The following is a 17,130-nucleotide window of genomic DNA, read 5'->3' as shown; positions in this document are numbered from 1 at the left end:
TAAATTTTGGTAACAGTAGCTTAGCGCAAACGTTTCAGGCACGTGTTTTCAGCGTGATTTACTGGAAGCGTGAAAAAAATCAAAGACCAGGCAAGTTAGTATGAAGTAATTAAATGTGTCAAAGAAACAATAAAAGATTAACCCCGGCTACATTTCACTCCACCACTTGCATATCGCTAATGTGGGGTGGGGGTGGGGAGGAGCCTGAAAACGTTTGTTACATGTCCTTTAGCGTGTCTCCACTAATGTGTGTGTGTGTGTGTGTGTGTGTGTGTGTGTGTGTGTGTGTGTGTGTGTGTGTGTGTGTGTGTGTGTGTGTGTGTGTGTGTGTGTGTGTGTGTGTGTGTGTGTGTGTGTGTGTGTGTGTGTGTGTGTGTGTGTGTGTGTGTGTGTGTACGGGCCTAACCTAGCTTCGGCTATTGGCCGAACAGTTCTTGCAATTTTTATATTTATTTACATAAATGATTGATTGATTTGATAACAATTATCAAATGACTATAAGTGAATTGTGACCTACTTGCTCGGTTTCTTGCACCTCCCGACTTTTGATATCTCCCTTTCTGGGGGACCCGGGGCGTAACCTCCTCTGTAGGGTTTCCGACGCCATCAGTGCGCATAGGAACTACGCTGAAAAAGTACCGAATCCGCTTAGTGCGCAGGAACTCCAAGTAAAACTATTTGCACATATATACCTTTCATGGTCATCTTCACTGTCCATATCGGAAGCCCTTTAAAAATAAGTTGAAGACAGCTATTAAACTTGGTCAGTTTAATGCACTTACACTTTTAAACCGCATGCAAGTTTATAGTAAGCAGGATTCATTCGGGATTCATAAACAAAAATTTCAAGTGTAATTGCAAAGCCATGAGTTTTATTTGAGCAGCATGCATATAATTACGTTTCTGTTCCGTCGTACCGCAATTCCGGCAGCATCAAATTCGAGTCAACCCTGAAACAAAGGTAACAGTGATATGTGTCAAAGCTGTCTATTAAAGTGAGACTACCTTCGAGTGAAGGTACGTTAAGCTAGTATAGGAAGCTACAGCACCATAAAAATCGGGATGCGTTGCCAGTCATGCGCAACAAAAGAGAATGCAGTGTTGTCGTGGCGCCTTCCGCATCTGACGTTTCACTTACGTTCCAAGCCTCTCCTTCGCCATCAGGCTGTCAATTATATTAAAATGCTGCCAGGTGATCCTTAGCACGTCGGACGCCCCAGCGCCTGCTTTAGTCGCGGCATCTCGGATATTCTTGAGCCGCCGCCACCGATGCTTGGTGTTCATAAACTTCTGGGCGACGGCTTCTCCTGAAATCATTTCATTATCAGTTCGTGCAAAATGAAAGTACAGCAATATATCTCACCTGTTATGCCCAGCTCTTTTCCAATCAGGGCCTATCGGTTTTCTTTCATCTGCGTGTCATTAAAGTGTGGCTGCCGATTGTCGTAGAGAAATCGATGCGGCCTCACAAGTTCAATTAAGAGCTCGGCATCGAACTGCGGTTCCGCTACACAATCGGCCATGATGGACGCTGCAGTGGTTCCTGTTAGGGTGCGAGTCTTCTGGAAACGAACTACGTCGGGACTTTAGGGAACCCGTTATTTGGCCGTCGCGTGGGTATGGTCACGTGATAACAGCGACGTTTTGTCGAATTTGTGTTGGCCTTTTTTTATTTCTTGTACTTGGCTCACTTCTTGAGGCTATTGGGGTGTGTGGCCGCTGCTTAGACAGCGCGCTCCTTTCTCACCGAAATGAGTTTTCAATCATTTTTGTTTAATTTTTCCCCTCCTTTTTTTCCTTTTTGTTTCTCTCAGCCTTTTTTCGTTTTTTCTGTTCTGGCCCCACCTTCCTTTCAGCCTGGGCGGTGTCGACGGACACACGCCAACAATGTGGAAGTAGTCCTGCACTGCTGCAATCATTAGAGATAAATCTTGCTTCCACCGTGCGTAAAAATTAAATTCATAAAGCTGCATCTCGGCGGGAATGAGCATCAACAGATAAACAGCATAAATCTTTAGGCAGCATTGCTGCATGCAGTGATGCTCATCTTGGAAATGAAGTAACTGTTCCAGAAAAAGAAACAGAGGTGGACAGGATGCACGCAGGCTCACAACTGTATTTTACTAACTGAAAGATGACATATATACAGAAAGCAAAACTATAGCGTTGAGCACATGGTTTTGTCCACTCCATATGTGTCATCTTTGCTTAGTTAAATCCAGTTGTGAGTTTGCGAGCCTCCTGTCCACTCGTTTCCTAGCGCACAAACATGTGCGGCAGTTTGTTAACAAAGTGGCAACTTTGTACATCCGCCCTATCTGTTGCCATCTCAACTTTTGATTTTTGAAGTAATGAATAAAAGCGAAGTCCCGTGCTACACTGCCGAACCACCACTCTACAGCTTGCCTAACAGTGCTCATTGCCTTGTTGAAGGCAACGTGATGAGGCTGCAGTATGGCACCTCCAAATGGCTTGTAGAGTAGGGGCCGCAGCGGGTACGCTGGGTCACCGTAGATCACGTATTTCTCCCCCATGGTGACCTTTTGAAGGTTCTCATAGAGCACAGTCTCCTTGAGGATCCCTAGAAGATAGCAAGAATTTAAAATATATCCAATTAGAATCCACACAGGTGCCTTTGTTTTCTTTGCGAGTCTTTAGGTATTTTTCCCTACAAATTTATCAAATACCACATGCTAACACAATCTTGCATCGCATAAGTGCCGTGTTTCTTTACACATGAAATGCCGTTTTTCATGAGGCCGGTCGTTGAGTATCCTTTTTCCCAAAACCAACTAAAAAATATAAAAGTATTTGTGGAATTTTTGTTGCAGAGATATCAGGCTTTAATCAGTGAAATGCACATCCCTGAATATGAAAAACATTATGGCTAGTTACTGCAATGAAGACATGACTGAACAGGCTTACCTGCATCGGGACGCCTGCCTTTAAATGGTCCATGCAGCTGGCAGATTATGCCATTGGCACACACAAGTGCCTGATACTTCTGCACGTGGTGCCTCTTGTGCCCTGACAAATTCTCCTTCGGACCTACAGAAGGTCGGCAAATTTGCCTTGCTGTTCCATCGATGAAGCCCCAGCAGTTGGGCAAAGGGGCCCCCTTTGCATGCACAGCCTGAGGAGGAAAAATTGAACAGGCTGCAAGCAATGATCGCTTATAGAGTCCCTACACAGTAGTCACGAGAAAATAACCTTTTAGCGTGCACCTTCTTTACTCTGCCGTAGCATAATGCTTATTGCACTGCTCCCAGGGGAGTTCACTCGTACACGCCCATCATTGTTAAGGCGAAATCCTTTAATGGCTCATAATGTTGGCATTCATTTGTTCGGCCATACTACAGCTGTCAATGAAATGACGTCATGATTATGCCATCAGAAAAAATAAAAATCCTGTCTCCAATGGGAACAAGCCTCCATCCCTCGAAACCCCAGCCGAGCGCCTTAAGCAACTGTGCCACGTCGGGGATCGCGAAACACACATAATCCTCCTTGTCAAATGTAAACATGACAGTAGCGATGACAATGACACTGCAATTAATGATAATGACAATGATGACATTAACAAAGATAATGACAGTGCAATCAGTTGATAATGATGAGAGCAAATGTGATGCACCGTGTACACCAGCACCGGTTAGGCTTTACCATTTCTGCAGTGTAGATTCCATAGTCTCTCGAAATTTTTTCAATACTATCAACGACAGGTTTTTTTTTGTTTTTCATAATAAGCCAAATTCGTATACCTACGCTAGCCTAACTTTTTTTTAATTGAAAGATCCTATATGCATCCTACTTTCGCAAACAGTTTGAGAGTGTAAGGTGTCAATAAAAGCCAGGAATTGCGCAGAAATCCTGTGTGAAATAAAAAATTTGCCAGATTCTGCTGATGTGCAGATGGAAATGAGCAAAATCTATTCTAATCTTGACAGCTTTCTTTCTCAGGTTTAGCATGATAGGATGGACTACATTGGGTGTAAACTCAATTATTTCATTTCCAGAGCTACTTCCTTATCCACTGCTTAGGATACGAAGAGATCAGAGGAAGATCTGAAGCAAGAAGACAAAACACCTGCAGCAGACGAAGCAGCTTGTGCATTAAGACAGGAAAATAACTTATAAAGACTGCATTTAGTTAAACGTGATGGCTGCGGCTTTCTGCATTCAGTAACATAAGCAAATATCTGAAATTGGCAAGAAACGACAATACTTGCCGCTGTCCTGTTGCTGTGCGTCCTATGTGCATCTACCATTCCCCGGCAATACAATGGTGCACTAAATTAAAATAGCTTTTCATTAAATACATTGCAGCTCATTTCTATCAATAGAAAACTGCCTCACGTCTTTGCTTGAAGCAGAAGCCCACTAAGCATTTATCTGCTCACTTTGGAGCAAATCAGTGCTGCTGATTGTAGGAAATGAGTATTTCAACGCTTCATCAGCTGTAATCACAGTAGGATCATTAAAGGCCGGAATACATGGAGCGTTTTTGCCGCGTCAAACCGGCATTTTACGCCCGACGGCCCGCACTCGACGCCCCGCGTCAGAAAAAACGCGCGCTGCCACCGATCTGGCCCTGCCAGATATTTGACCCGCGGGTGGCGCGGCGTCCTCTCGAACCGGAAACTACTGTCGACGCGAGCCAGTAGGAGCGCGGAAAGCTGGTATTTCCGGTTTGAGCGGCCGCTGTCAACATGGCCGCCATTTCTTTGGCCGCTTTTCTTTGAAAAGGCCCTCCCGCATTCTGGACAGATATGGTTGCCGCTGCTTTGGGCCCCGCAGCTGCTCGCTGAATACTCTGAGTCACTGGGGTTCATCTCTCCAACTTCAACCCCGTCGATGTAGAACACAGCTTCGGAGGAGTGAGCTGTCTCTGAGACAGGCTTAAGAGTCATCGGCCTGCTCTTTGGTCTATCTCCCGTACCCTCCCAGGCTGACTGCGATGAGGTGCATCTACCTGTTCAGGCAAAATGCCACCCTCTCTCGCTGCTGGAAGGCCGGAAGGGACCGCGCTAGTCTCCTGGTTGTCATCGATCTGGACTTTGCGTTGGTTAGGCCGAGCCCCACTCCTTTGAGGCCCTGCCCTTCCTTTTGTCACTTTTCCCCCACTCTTTTGTCACCCCCCACTGCTCCCACTGGGGGTTTGCGCGTCCGCCCTCTCCAGACTTGGTGCGACCGCCACTCGGCGGCCGCTTTCTTTCTGATTCTTTTCATTGTCCTGGCCAAGTGCTTTAAGGTCGAGGGGCTGGCAACCCCGTCAACCCGATTTCACCGCACATTTGGCCCACAGGACTTCGGGGAGGGCGTTGTTCTGCCATTGCCCCTTGTACCCGATAAGAGGGCGCCATGTGTGGAGGTATCATTGCCCGGGCATAAAACACACCTGCGCCCACTCCTTCGCAATGCACCTCCCGGTTACACCCTTTGTGGGTTCCTTGCGTAACCGTTGCCCTGGCCCGATAAATAAAGGTGAAAAACCATGCCTTCTCTCTCCTCGCTGGTCAAAAAAACACCTCCCAAACGGTTGCCAGTTGGCCCTCTGTGAAATCAGTGGTAGACGCGTGAGTGGCACCTCTAAGCTCAATCGGCCCACTAATCCACCGCTGTTCTGGCGGGCGCTGTTGTTCTAGCATGATTTCACTTAGGTGGGGTGCTCTCTACCGAGCTTCGGAACCTTGACAGTGTCTCCCCCGTCACCCTGTGGGTGGCAGGGGCACCCTCGTGGGTGTGCGTGTGATTCCGCCCCCCAGCCTCGTAGTCAGTGTTATCCCTGGTCGGTCAAGCGGTTTCCAGCCACTATCAGGGGTGTCCAGGGTTACCAATCGGGAGAGTGCCGACTCACTCCCCCGTGGATCTAGTCAAAGCACCCAGCGAGACTCCAGGCACACAGCAAGAGTCGCCACCAGGCATAGGTCGAACTAGCCCTGTCCACCCAATGGAGCACAGAGTAACCTAGGAGCCATGCCGTTGATCGGCGCTCCTGGATCTAACCAAAGCGCCCACTGGTCGAGACCCATAGGCTCAGTGCTTGGTTAGCTCTGCTTGTCATCCTTCTCGGCAGCCTACGATGTTTGCAGGCCCCGGCGGGCACCACGGGGAGGTGAGGATGACATCGACTCGGGTATAGCTATAGCAACCCCAGGAGATCATACCCCAGGGGTGGTGCTTCGCATTTTCCCCAAGCAGTAACTTGACAACGGAGACCGATGGTCTGCTTTGTTATCTCCCCACTACACTACCTGTCCGTCTCCCTTTTGCTTCTACCGACTGATACCACCGATAACGAGGTTGCCTGACGCTCTACTTCATCGGCTTGCCTGCCCCAGTCATCCATTTAGGACTAGGCTGGCGACCCTCCGTGGTTCTTCAAGCGTCTGGCCGTTACTATAGGCAGTATTTTGAAGCTCGGGACAGAATAATGTAGGGCTTGTCCTAGCGGTTAATCAAGCACGGAATGTCGCTTTTTTGTGAGTATACGACCTACTCTCGGATCGTTGTGTGTTTGCTCCCTGGAGTGAAATTTTTAAAAATAAAAAAGAAAACCGTGCTGCTGGTATCCGAGCGGGCATTCCGAAGTATCTTCGTTCATTCGAGCGAGCCAAATCCTTGCGCACCTATGTACGCTTTCTACATTTAGCACAGCAGCATTAGAATGAGCACTTTCGGGATTTTACCACAATGGACAGTGTCGCTTCTCTCACGTACCTCACTCTGCGGTTATTTCCGCTCGCTGCTGCATTTGCTTTCGCATCGAGGGATCCGCGGCGGCGCTTGCGCCGCTTCGTCGTTGGGCATCGCGTCGGCGTGGCAGTTTTCGACGCGCGAAAATCGTGGAAAAAAAAAAACGCCGCATGTATTGTGTTGTGCATTTGTATTATATGAAGCAAATTAAGAAATAATATGTGCTGATAACAACATTCTGCATGTTTCTCAGTTTGTGTTTTTATGAACTTGCCTCATTTTGGAAAAAAAAAAATGGCTTTTACATGTGATTGTGGAAGAGCCTATTGCTGCGCTAGTAGGTAAGATCAAAAAGTAGCATGGCGCTGGTTGCATTAGGAACGTTAGCCAGTTTCACTAAATTCGATGCTGACACTTTCAGAGCTTTGCAACAGCTGGAGAGGTAAATGTGCCTTCGCACAAGAGCACCTAGGTAGACTGACGGAAAAAAAAATTGGAATTGAATGATTACAGCAGACGGTCGGTGACTGGCCACGGGTCAAACTGTAATCGTTTATATAAATTATGCTGTACCGTCGTCAAAACAGCTCACCTGCTAGAAACGGCTGACACAACTAGCCTCCTGTCCTCCCTAGAAGCATGAGCTCTGATGCCTTTTGATTACAAAATTTTAACTTAGTCAAATCAAGTAGAAGGCGCGGAAGCGTTTGAGCACACATCGAAGAAACGCGCACTCGTTTCTCACAAAGAATTTATCGCTTTGAATCCGCCCCGACTTCATTATTTTTTTTTAATGAAAGCTCTACAGGCGGTCACACAAATGTCAGACTGTTTTGATAAGCTCTGAACTTTAGGATTAGCGCTAACGCGCATTCAAAGTGTTCTACTGATACGCCACAGCCAGTCAGCCTTGTTTTAGATTTTTCGGCTGGCATATATAGCTGAGACAGTTAAAGCACTACTGATATCAATAATTTGGCTCGTAACCGTCAAGCTACCACAGCCACATGCGTTACTAACCTCGGAGAAGCGCTGAAGGGCTTGCCGATCAAGCCACTTGTGGATTGACAGATCGTACAGTAGGTGACAGATCGTACAGTAGGTGACCGAAGTAAAACTCCAGATGTGCCAAGGTCTTGACACGACGCTCGAAATGACCGACCTGTGCCGAATAAACATACTTTCTAAATCGCACAGCTGACTAGGATACGCAAGTCGGCGCAAGGTCATGCAAAGTGCCTCGGAGCCGGAGACCTTGACCCGCTGCGCACTAGTTACCTCACTTGGAATGAGAAGGCGTGACTACAGCTCTCCAAGATCCTCTTTTTGAAATCTAAAATTTCTGAAGAACACTGTGCTGTCGATGGCGTCGATGTCGAGGATGCCACGTTCGCGCAGGTTCCTCCGAGGCTTCGGAACGTCGAGCTCCAGCTGAAATCTATGCATGTCCTTAATTTCTTCCCACGATAGCGTGCTTAAAAGTTGCCGGTCGTTAAGGACGCTGTAAGGCATGGTGTAACGTGGACAGGTTATACAGGTTGCACCGACCGCAAGATCAAACTAGCACACAACCGCACACCACTACATGAGCACAAAAAAGAACCTTAGCGGTTTTGACGCAACGAGGATTGGATTCTTCGGGCTTGCTGCAGGCGGCAAAGTGGTTAAAAGCGAGCTCGAATTAATAATCATTGGATAGCCATCATCATAATCTGCATGTACGTCTAAAGATACGTTTTACGTATGGGCGATACGTACAGCTAAAACGTGTTTTGCCCGGTTTCGGCCGAATACGTCTACATAACTTTGCACGCATGCGCAGTAGGCGTCCGATACGTCTACTCCGGCAGACGGCATACGTCTCCGGTAAGCTAAATCTCTCTATTAACTCCCCTCCTCCGGCGATCACCGGCGCGACGGAGGCGACGGAAGAGAGAAAAACCGGCTGTGAGAATGAGGCCCCCCCTCCCCCATTTCCCCCTTAAGAGGGTGATGAGCTTGGCGTCCGCTCCTTCCATCCTAATACAACAAAGGCTGCAACAACTCGCGACGAAAACAAGACTTCACATAAATAGAACACCAAATGAATCTCGCGACACAAGATGGGTATAACACAAAATCAATAGAAAGTTGCACACAATGGACCAGCATCGTCCGACCTAGTGACGGGCGTATGTGATCGGGCGTCCTCACACCAGAGTTCACGCGCACTGCACAGTTCACGCTCCGTCAACTGTCTTTACACAAGAGTTTGGTGCCGCTAAACAGTCCAGTGCACGCCACCCGTTTGGTTAGCAGCAATCTTCACGCCTTGTGAGGCCAGCCTGGCTATGCCAAACTGTCTGCTCCAAATTCGAACCCTTAGCCATTTTTTTTTGTCAGTACTTTGCACAAGTTTTGTACCGTGGCTTGCTTGACGCGGCTAGCCCGTGCCGTTTCCTGCGCTGATGAAGTGAGTGTGACAAGTGCCGGCTGCTATCAACCGAAGTCGATACACTACAGATCTCGTGCGTGCCTCGGCGCTGGTGTTGTGTAGTAATGGGCTTTAGTGCCTTCGGCAATCGTTGCCGCTACCTCTTGCAGCCCGAGCGCTACAGATCCTCGTACTGGCTCCGATGGCTGCTGTTCGCTACCACGCACCGAGCGATATGCCAATCCTGTTTCAGATCGAAACTGCTGCTGCTGATCCCCGTTCGTTTGGGTTAACTCCGTGTCGACTTCTCGAATGGATGGACCAGACTTAGGCATAGCTTATCCTGCCAAGGGCTCGCCCGCTTCTTAGCGAATTTCCATCCGCGCCGTGCAGTTCGTCTCGCCCCCTAACCCTAGCTCCTCTAGCTGCACCTGCGAGGCTGCACTATCAGTTTCTGCTGCTCCCTGTCCTGAGCAAGCAACGCTTCGCTCGTCCTGGCTTTCCGCATTCGTTGAATACAAGGAGGGGCAGCCCCACCTGAACTAAGGCTTTCTGCCACAGGGAAAGGTCTAATGGTCGCTACTCCGTTGCTTCGGACGCAGTTTTAGCCTTCCCGCCACCAGCAAACTCACACCTCAGAGCATTGATCCATTCCTCTTCCTCTTTCAGAATTTCCAGTTTTTTTTCGCTCAAAATTTAATTCAGATTGCCGAATTATCAGACGCTCTTCCTCTGTAAGGGGATAAGCGAAGGCCTTGCTTGCAAGCATATCTGACGTCCTTAATGCCTACTCACTCACTGTCCCTAGCACAAGCCAAGCCGACCTCACCCAGACGTGAGAAATCGCACTCATCCGTCACCAGCGTCGCCGCGTGTAGTAGCAACGAGTCCGGGAGTCACGCCTTGGCTGGTCGTCCAAGGCAGGTAGCTTGCACAGTCGTCCTTTGGCTGCTGCTGCTGCTGCTCGAGGCCTTGTTTCTTGCTGCTTTGTGGTACGGTGCCGAATCCTGTTGTACTGCGCCAGTGATGATTAGGTCGTCTTCGCCACGTTGAAGAGAAGTATTGGAGGCGGGCAACTTGATGAGTTGGAGGTGATGAGATTATATTTACACTGAGCATATGCACTGGATAATTGCTGCTGCACTGGTGGCCTTACACAGAGCTGTCACCACCCTACAAGCCACACGACTACCACTCCGCTGCCTGCTGCCTCAACTAGTTCGGCGATGCACACACAATACGACTCTGCAACGGATATAGACGACGACGAGGAAGTGCTGCCCAACTCGCCGGAAAATGATCTCGCTACGTCGACCCAGTATGACAACCACATCGATGCCGCTCGGGAAGGCGGTGGCTAGTTTACAGCCCATTACGTAGGATCGCACTTCCGTCCAGTCTCCGGAGCTTCGGACGCAGCGGTATCCCCTCCTCCACCCCCCGTCGCCAACCCCGGCCACCACCTCTCCCTCGTCTTCCGGAGGCCGACTGTAAGGTTATATCCTGACCTCGCTCGCCTTGCACCGCACTCTTTCGCCTGTGGCATCGCTGCCGCTTGCGAACTGCAGTTGACGGAATTCCAAGCTGTAGCTGTATGCCGTGTTCGCCATCGAACCAACACGGCCATTGTAAGCACCCCTTCTGGTCATTCACAATGTGCCGCCGAACATCACGCCAGCTGGACTCTATCTAGGAGTACATTCAGGCCACCCGGCTATAAAATTCTCTACGCTTGGCGCATGGGATCCTCCAACACGGCAAAGATAACGCCGGGTCCCTTAATTCGTCTACCTTTATGGCGGCGAAACCCGTTGTCGCCCTTTCAAATCCCTACGGGAAGTGTGCACACTGTGCCGCTGGGAAGGCCATCGCCGTTATGTATGCCCTAGCTCCGAGACTCCGCTCTGCCCCATATGCGGTCAAACAAACGCCCCGATACGGCATCCCTGTCAGCCCCGTTGCGCGTTGTGCGACGCCGAGCACAAGACTGGAGACCCTACTTGCCGTCGCCGCTACGCTACACCGCGCCCTCGACCTCCGGCTTCGCGAGCACCACCCAGCGAGCAACGTGCACAGCTCACAGTCTCTGACCCACTATTCGTTCTTCCGCCCAAAAACTGTAGTACACCGCCGACTCCAGCTCCACACCACAGCGTGGGGAAACGTCGCGGGGGGAACACAGTCTGGGCCTACCAAGCTTTTCAAGCGGCCCCTCGTATACTCACGCCAAGTGAGGACTGGGAGAATGCCCTTCGCGCACCCGACTTGGAGGGCCAGTGTCTCATCAATGAGGTTCTTGTTGAGGGGGGGAGGGGAGGTGAAGAGGAGGATTACACGGCCCTATAACTGTCTCCTGTACTTGCAGGGATACACCGCAACGGGGCCCAGTGAAGGGGAGGGGGTATGAAAAAGGGGAAAGGAAGGGGGAGCGAAAGCGTTGTCACTGATGGTCGATGTCGAAGACCCCTGGAGCAAAATGCCAGACAAGGAAAGGTAAACACTCGTAGAACGAAGGTTGGTGAATTTTGATGCGGGGACGTGCCGCGCAGAGGGGAAAGCCTGCATAACATATGCAGAGACAATTGTAAGGTTTAAAAAGAGGGGGAAAAAAGAATCAGGAAGAGAAGGGAGAAAAAAAAGAAATATGTCTGATAGGAAGATTTGGAATGTCATAGATGCTTATAGCGAGCAATTGGCTGCGCGCGGGGGGAGGAGAAGGGCCTTGCAGAAGGTGCATAGAGCCTTGAGGCATAATAAAGGAGGAGATAAAATAATATTAATAAAAAGAAAAACAAGAAAGTATTCTGAGCGCATTATTTGAAATGCAACAGATAAACTAGGAAAGAAGGGCCTTTGCAGGAGATGCATAGGGCCTTATGGAATATATAAAGGAAGAAATAATAACAATAAAAAAAGAGGAGATTCTGAGCGCATTATATGGAATGCTACAGATAAAAATTAGACCCATAGAGAAGACTTCAGCAGGGCTTCAGTTTTTTCGGCTGACATTGCGAGGCCGACACTGCGGATAAACGCGGTGACAGCATCGAGCGCACGCTGAAGGTCGCGGAGCGATGAGGCGTTGCTGCGGGTTGTTGACACACAAACACAAACACGCACAAACTCGCGCACAGCACGAGGGAGACACAAGGGGAGTTGGGCCAGTACGATGTTAAATAGGAAGGGGCTGAGCACACTTCCCTGAGGAACACCACATGGCACTGGTGTGCAACACTGCAGGTGTTGCCCACCTTCACGGAAAGTGTTCGCTCGCGGAGGAAAGCACTGACAAAGTTTAGCAGGCGGCCAGTCGCACCAATGTTTTTTAGCGCGTCAATCACTGCCCAGTGAGGAAGAGAATCGAAGGCGCTTCTGAGGTCGAGCAGGATGAGGTATCCCACTTGGCTGGTATTGCGGGCGTGTTCAAGGGTGCTGACAACGTCCGCAATGCAGTCTGCAGTTGCTCGTAAGGGGCGGAAACCGCTCTGCTGAGGCACCAAGGACCCGTTTTCCGTAGCGAGCCACTCCAGTCTGCGGAGTGATGTTCCATGATTTTCCCCGCAGATGATGTGAGGGAAATGGGGCGATAAGAAGAGAGGGAGCGCTGAGGCTTGCCTCTCTTTAAAATGGGCACTATGATGGCGCAACGCCAGCTCTCCGGAACCAGACCGGTTTCAAAGACATTATTGTAGGTTCGTAGAAGGAGGGCCTGCTGCTCATCGTTTAGGTTGCGCAACATCTGGTAGGTGGTACCGTCTCCTCCAGGGGCCGATTTGCGCTTCCGAGAGAGGAGCGTCAACCGGAGCTCATGGGGGGTGAAGGGGGAATCACACAAGGCTCGAATTTTCTCGGATTGTTGGGGAGCAGGGCGAGTAACAGTGTGGCTTGCTAGGAGTGCAGGAGGGGCAGCTGGGTCGAAGCGCTCAGCAAGCTGCTCAACCAACTGCTCTGTTGAAATGCCCAGGTGTATGGCCACCGCGAGGAGAGGGCAGGTGGGGAGGCGTGGCCACAAAAGTGCGCGCGCAATGCGCCATGCCCGCGCTTGATTGCGGGGTTTGTCTAAGGTGGTGCACAGACTAGCCCAGCTTTGCCTACGACGGCGTTTAGCGTGTCGCCGGCAGACAGCATCTATCTGTAGAGTGTCCATCTTACGGGAGGTCGTGAGCGGATCACGCGTCTTTGAGCGAGTCTCCGGGAGGCCCGAAGATTGAGCAACTTTATGTCAGGAACGGGAGCGCCGATGGGTACTGTGCAAACTGTTGTTGATCGTTTAGCACACTCCGCGATATGCTGGAGAAAGTTGACTCCTTAAAGGGGCTCGGAGCAGAGCTCGCGGAACGTTGCCCACCTGACAACGGGGTAATTGCGGGTGCGCGGGCGAGAGTGCGACGGGCAGATGGAGATGGGAAAATGATCTGACCCGTGTGTGTCAGGTGCGCGTCGCCACTCATAGTCAGGCGCACATGACTGTGAGGCGAAGGCTACATCAATAGCCGTTAGTGCGCCATTGGAGTTGGCAAAGGTGGTGAGGCCAACATTAATGCAGAGAAGTCCGAAGTCCGGGGCTCGCTGCTGTTATTTTTCTGTCGAATTTGTGACAGCGCGGCACGGCGAGTTAAGGGTTGTTGTGAAGCGCGCAGAGCAGTTGCTACCTGGCGCTCCTCCTGCCAGCGAGGACAACGGGGCTCAGTGGCTGCGTGTGGTCCCCCACAGGTAATGCAGCGAGCTTTCTCTGCGTAGCAGGATTGCGTGTCGGCGATGCCCCGCAGCGCAAACAGCGTCTATCACGCGTGCAAGCGGCGGTGGCGTGGCCAAGAGTGCCGCACTTAAAGCATTGCACAGGGCGTGGCCTGCATGGCCGCACTGGTCTGCGAAGTTTGAAGAGCACTACCTCATCGGGAGGGGCGAGACCAGCAAACTTGATGAGGACTGTATTCCCTCTTCTAGAGCAGCCTAGGACGGGAGCTGGACTTTCAATGCCCGCGACGATATCGTCATCAGTGAAGTTGCCCGAAACTCCGAATAGGAGGCCCGCGCAGGAGTTCGTGTTCGCCTCCTTAGCTCTGACTGCGACGCCGCAGATGGCTTCGATAGCTATGAGGGGAGCGAGATTGGCGTTCGGGCACGCATCAACGGCTACCACATTGCGTCTGTGGTTAACACGGACGGCTTTAACATCCTTGTGTTTAGAGAGCTCAGCAGCAATATCGTCTCTAGAGTGGGCAAGGAAATTGTTCTCGTTCGCCGGGCTGAAGCAGCCGCGAGGGCTATTGGGTCCCTGGACTGAGGGTACCACTCCCCCTCCCTCAATATGTAATCACCATATCAGAAAATAAACGTTTTTCACTCACTCGTCGCTGCTGCCCGAACGTTGGCCCGAACCGGGAGACGCACTGCGGGAGGGCAAGGTCAGATCACCCTTTCGTTTTGGAGAAAGCTCTAAACTGCTCTCGGGCTGAATAGAGCGCATCTGGTGTGTATTCGGGACGCCGTGTGTCGAACAGCCCCATTAACAGCCCCGTCCTTTCGCTAGCGGCGCCACTGGGGTGACCACCGAGAGAGCGTTTCTGGGAAACAGACCCTCACAGGCATAGGGGAGCGCAGCTTTTGTCGCGCCGTGAAAGTCTTCCAACGCCTGGGAGGTGATAAAAACGAAATCTTCCCGTATTCCAAGCGGGCTCGGGAAGCGGCCAGCACCGTTTTTGACTTCTTCGCCTGCCTAGCCAACAGGTTTTCCCCCCGTCCAAATGTTTACTGCCCCGAACCTCGTTTGCCACGCCGTACTTGTTTTCGGTTCTGGTGGTGTCTATATAATGGCTCTTAGCTAAACTTGTGAGCTACATGCTTTACATGATACCAATTTTTCAATAACCTGTTCTGCGTTTGTATCGGCTTATGTTTGCGAGAAAAACTACCAGCCTAACTGTTTGCAACGAGGTACTGTTTGCGTAGCTCCGAAATGAAAGGGAGCGAAATTCCAAATATACTACTTGAAGATAGTGTTACCTCAGCACCCCGGATAAAAAAAAAAATTTCCCCGTCTCTTATATTCCCCATTTAGGGTCGCGACTTCTCGCAGCAGTTCATATTTGGAACGCCTTCTTATCCCAGCCTCAGTGCAAACACCGCGCGTATTACTGAGAAACAAATGGGTAGGAATATATATCAAGCCAGTATCCAAGCTCAACATAAATGCGCACTTCTATAATATTATTCATGGCATTATTTTGATACACACATTCGAACATACAACTGAAGCATCGTAAAGTTTTGCACCTAGCTGCGACACCCGGAAAAAAAAAAGAAAGTGCATCTGTTGTCTCTTGTGAGCACGCGCTTCGCGCTTGTCTTCACAGGCGAAGACAAGTCCACTTGTCGAAATGTTGGCTCGACCTGTGAACAGAGGCGTACCCCATTTACGCTTGTTCAATGCTCCTTCATACCGTGTAAAACATCTTCTTCCTCTAATTCTACCTGAAATATGCAAGTGATATAGAGTACAAATTGCTTTTTCCTTATACAAAGTGTGTGAAATCTACGACTAATCATCAGTACCTGTGTTACTACCTCCTTATTACCAGAGTATCTCATTGCATTTGTAATTACTTTTGAATGCTATAAAGTGCAAATTATCTTCAGTCATAACTTCTTCTATTGTCACAACTTGCGTTATTACGGCATCAATAATAGGTTATCCATTGCATGCCTGGTATTTCATACAGCATGCCCTGTTCACGTTAGGGCATCCAATTGTTCTGGTAGACATTGTTCCTATTTCATTTTTATACTTGATGACATTGTGCATTACTTTCAAATATGCAAACAGCAAACAAATATAGGGAAAACAGCTAGGTGGCTCCTTATTAGACATGAAGGAAGCCAACAGCCACTTGACACCAAAGAAACCATAAGGGATATTTATTTTTGATAAGTGAAATAATAATGGAATCACACAGGTCATTGTTTTTAAAGTAAAAGAAAAAAGTACATGCGGCTGATGGGATCTGAACCCGCAACTTCCGAATCTCAAGTACAGTTCTCTACTACTGACTTATGGCAACGGCTGTTCATTGTTTTTACTTTCTTAGGTATTTCGGTTGCACGGCGCCTATCCTTCAGGGAATTCTATTTATACAAACGTCTGTGCAATCCCTGACCTGTCATCGTTTATGTTACTAGCCTGTTACTTATAGATGCTTTCACTGCACTTGTACAAGTATTGTTGTAAAGATTTTATAATGTATGCTAAATATGCGAGAGAACATATCTTGCAAGTTCTCTTTGTATAAAATAAACTTCACCAGTGTTCAACCCACCTTTTTCTACTCTCGATTGCCAGTGATCTTTGCATGCTGCCATCGCACCTCACCTGCTGTGACAAAGTAGTGCGTCAGATGGTCACGCACTTCCTTTGCATATATGTAAAGCAATTGCACTGTCAAGTTTTATTCCATTACCAACATAAGTCACCTCACTGCAGGTCACATAAAGCCAAAGTGTTAATATTCTGGGACAGTACACGATTGCAGAGGACTATACACCATTACACCGTTAAAGAGAAGGTTTATGAAACTGGGTTCTCCTCAACCTCTCAGTGTACTGTGTTCTTACTTTTTTCCTTTTCCATTTTTTGAAAGACGTTAGGGTCAATAAAGAGTTTTAGTAGATTTATAACTGTCATTATCCACACCATTTACTTTTCATGTAGCACACAGGCAAGTATGTTCCTGTTTCGGTGGTGTATACATTGCACAGTTCATTACAAATAGTTCAGGAATTTCAAACCACATACCGCGTGGCATTAGAGCCCGTGAGTCGCTGTGTAGCGAACATGCAGCTGGCGGCATCATCTTTCCAGCTCCCAGACAAGAGACGCCCTTCCTAGTCTTCAGCGTCGGCAGAGCCTGGCGGACGGTAAATGGAGGAGGAGGATTCTGCGGACTCTTTAAGCAGGCAGTTGTGCAGCACAATGCAAGCACCAACGTACCTGTTGATGTTAATAGTCTTAGGCTTAAAGGATC

At 49.3% G+C, this 17,130-nt stretch overlaps 1 pseudogene; it reads right to left on the bottom strand.

The window, feature by feature from the left end:
• Positions 1–944: 944 nt before the first annotated feature.
• LOC146196108 (uncharacterized) lies at positions 945–8,337 on the bottom strand (annotated as a pseudogene).
• Between the last annotated feature and the right edge of the window lie 8,793 nt (positions 8,338–17,130).

Source organism: Amblyomma maculatum, chromosome 3 (assembly GCF_055883805.1).
Source record: "Amblyomma maculatum isolate TAMU_Amacu chromosome 3, ASM5588380v1, whole genome shotgun sequence".
NCBI classification, from domain to species: domain Eukaryota; kingdom Metazoa; phylum Arthropoda; class Arachnida; order Ixodida; family Ixodidae; genus Amblyomma; species Amblyomma maculatum.
This window is presented reverse-complemented; position numbering and strand designations above follow the sequence as displayed.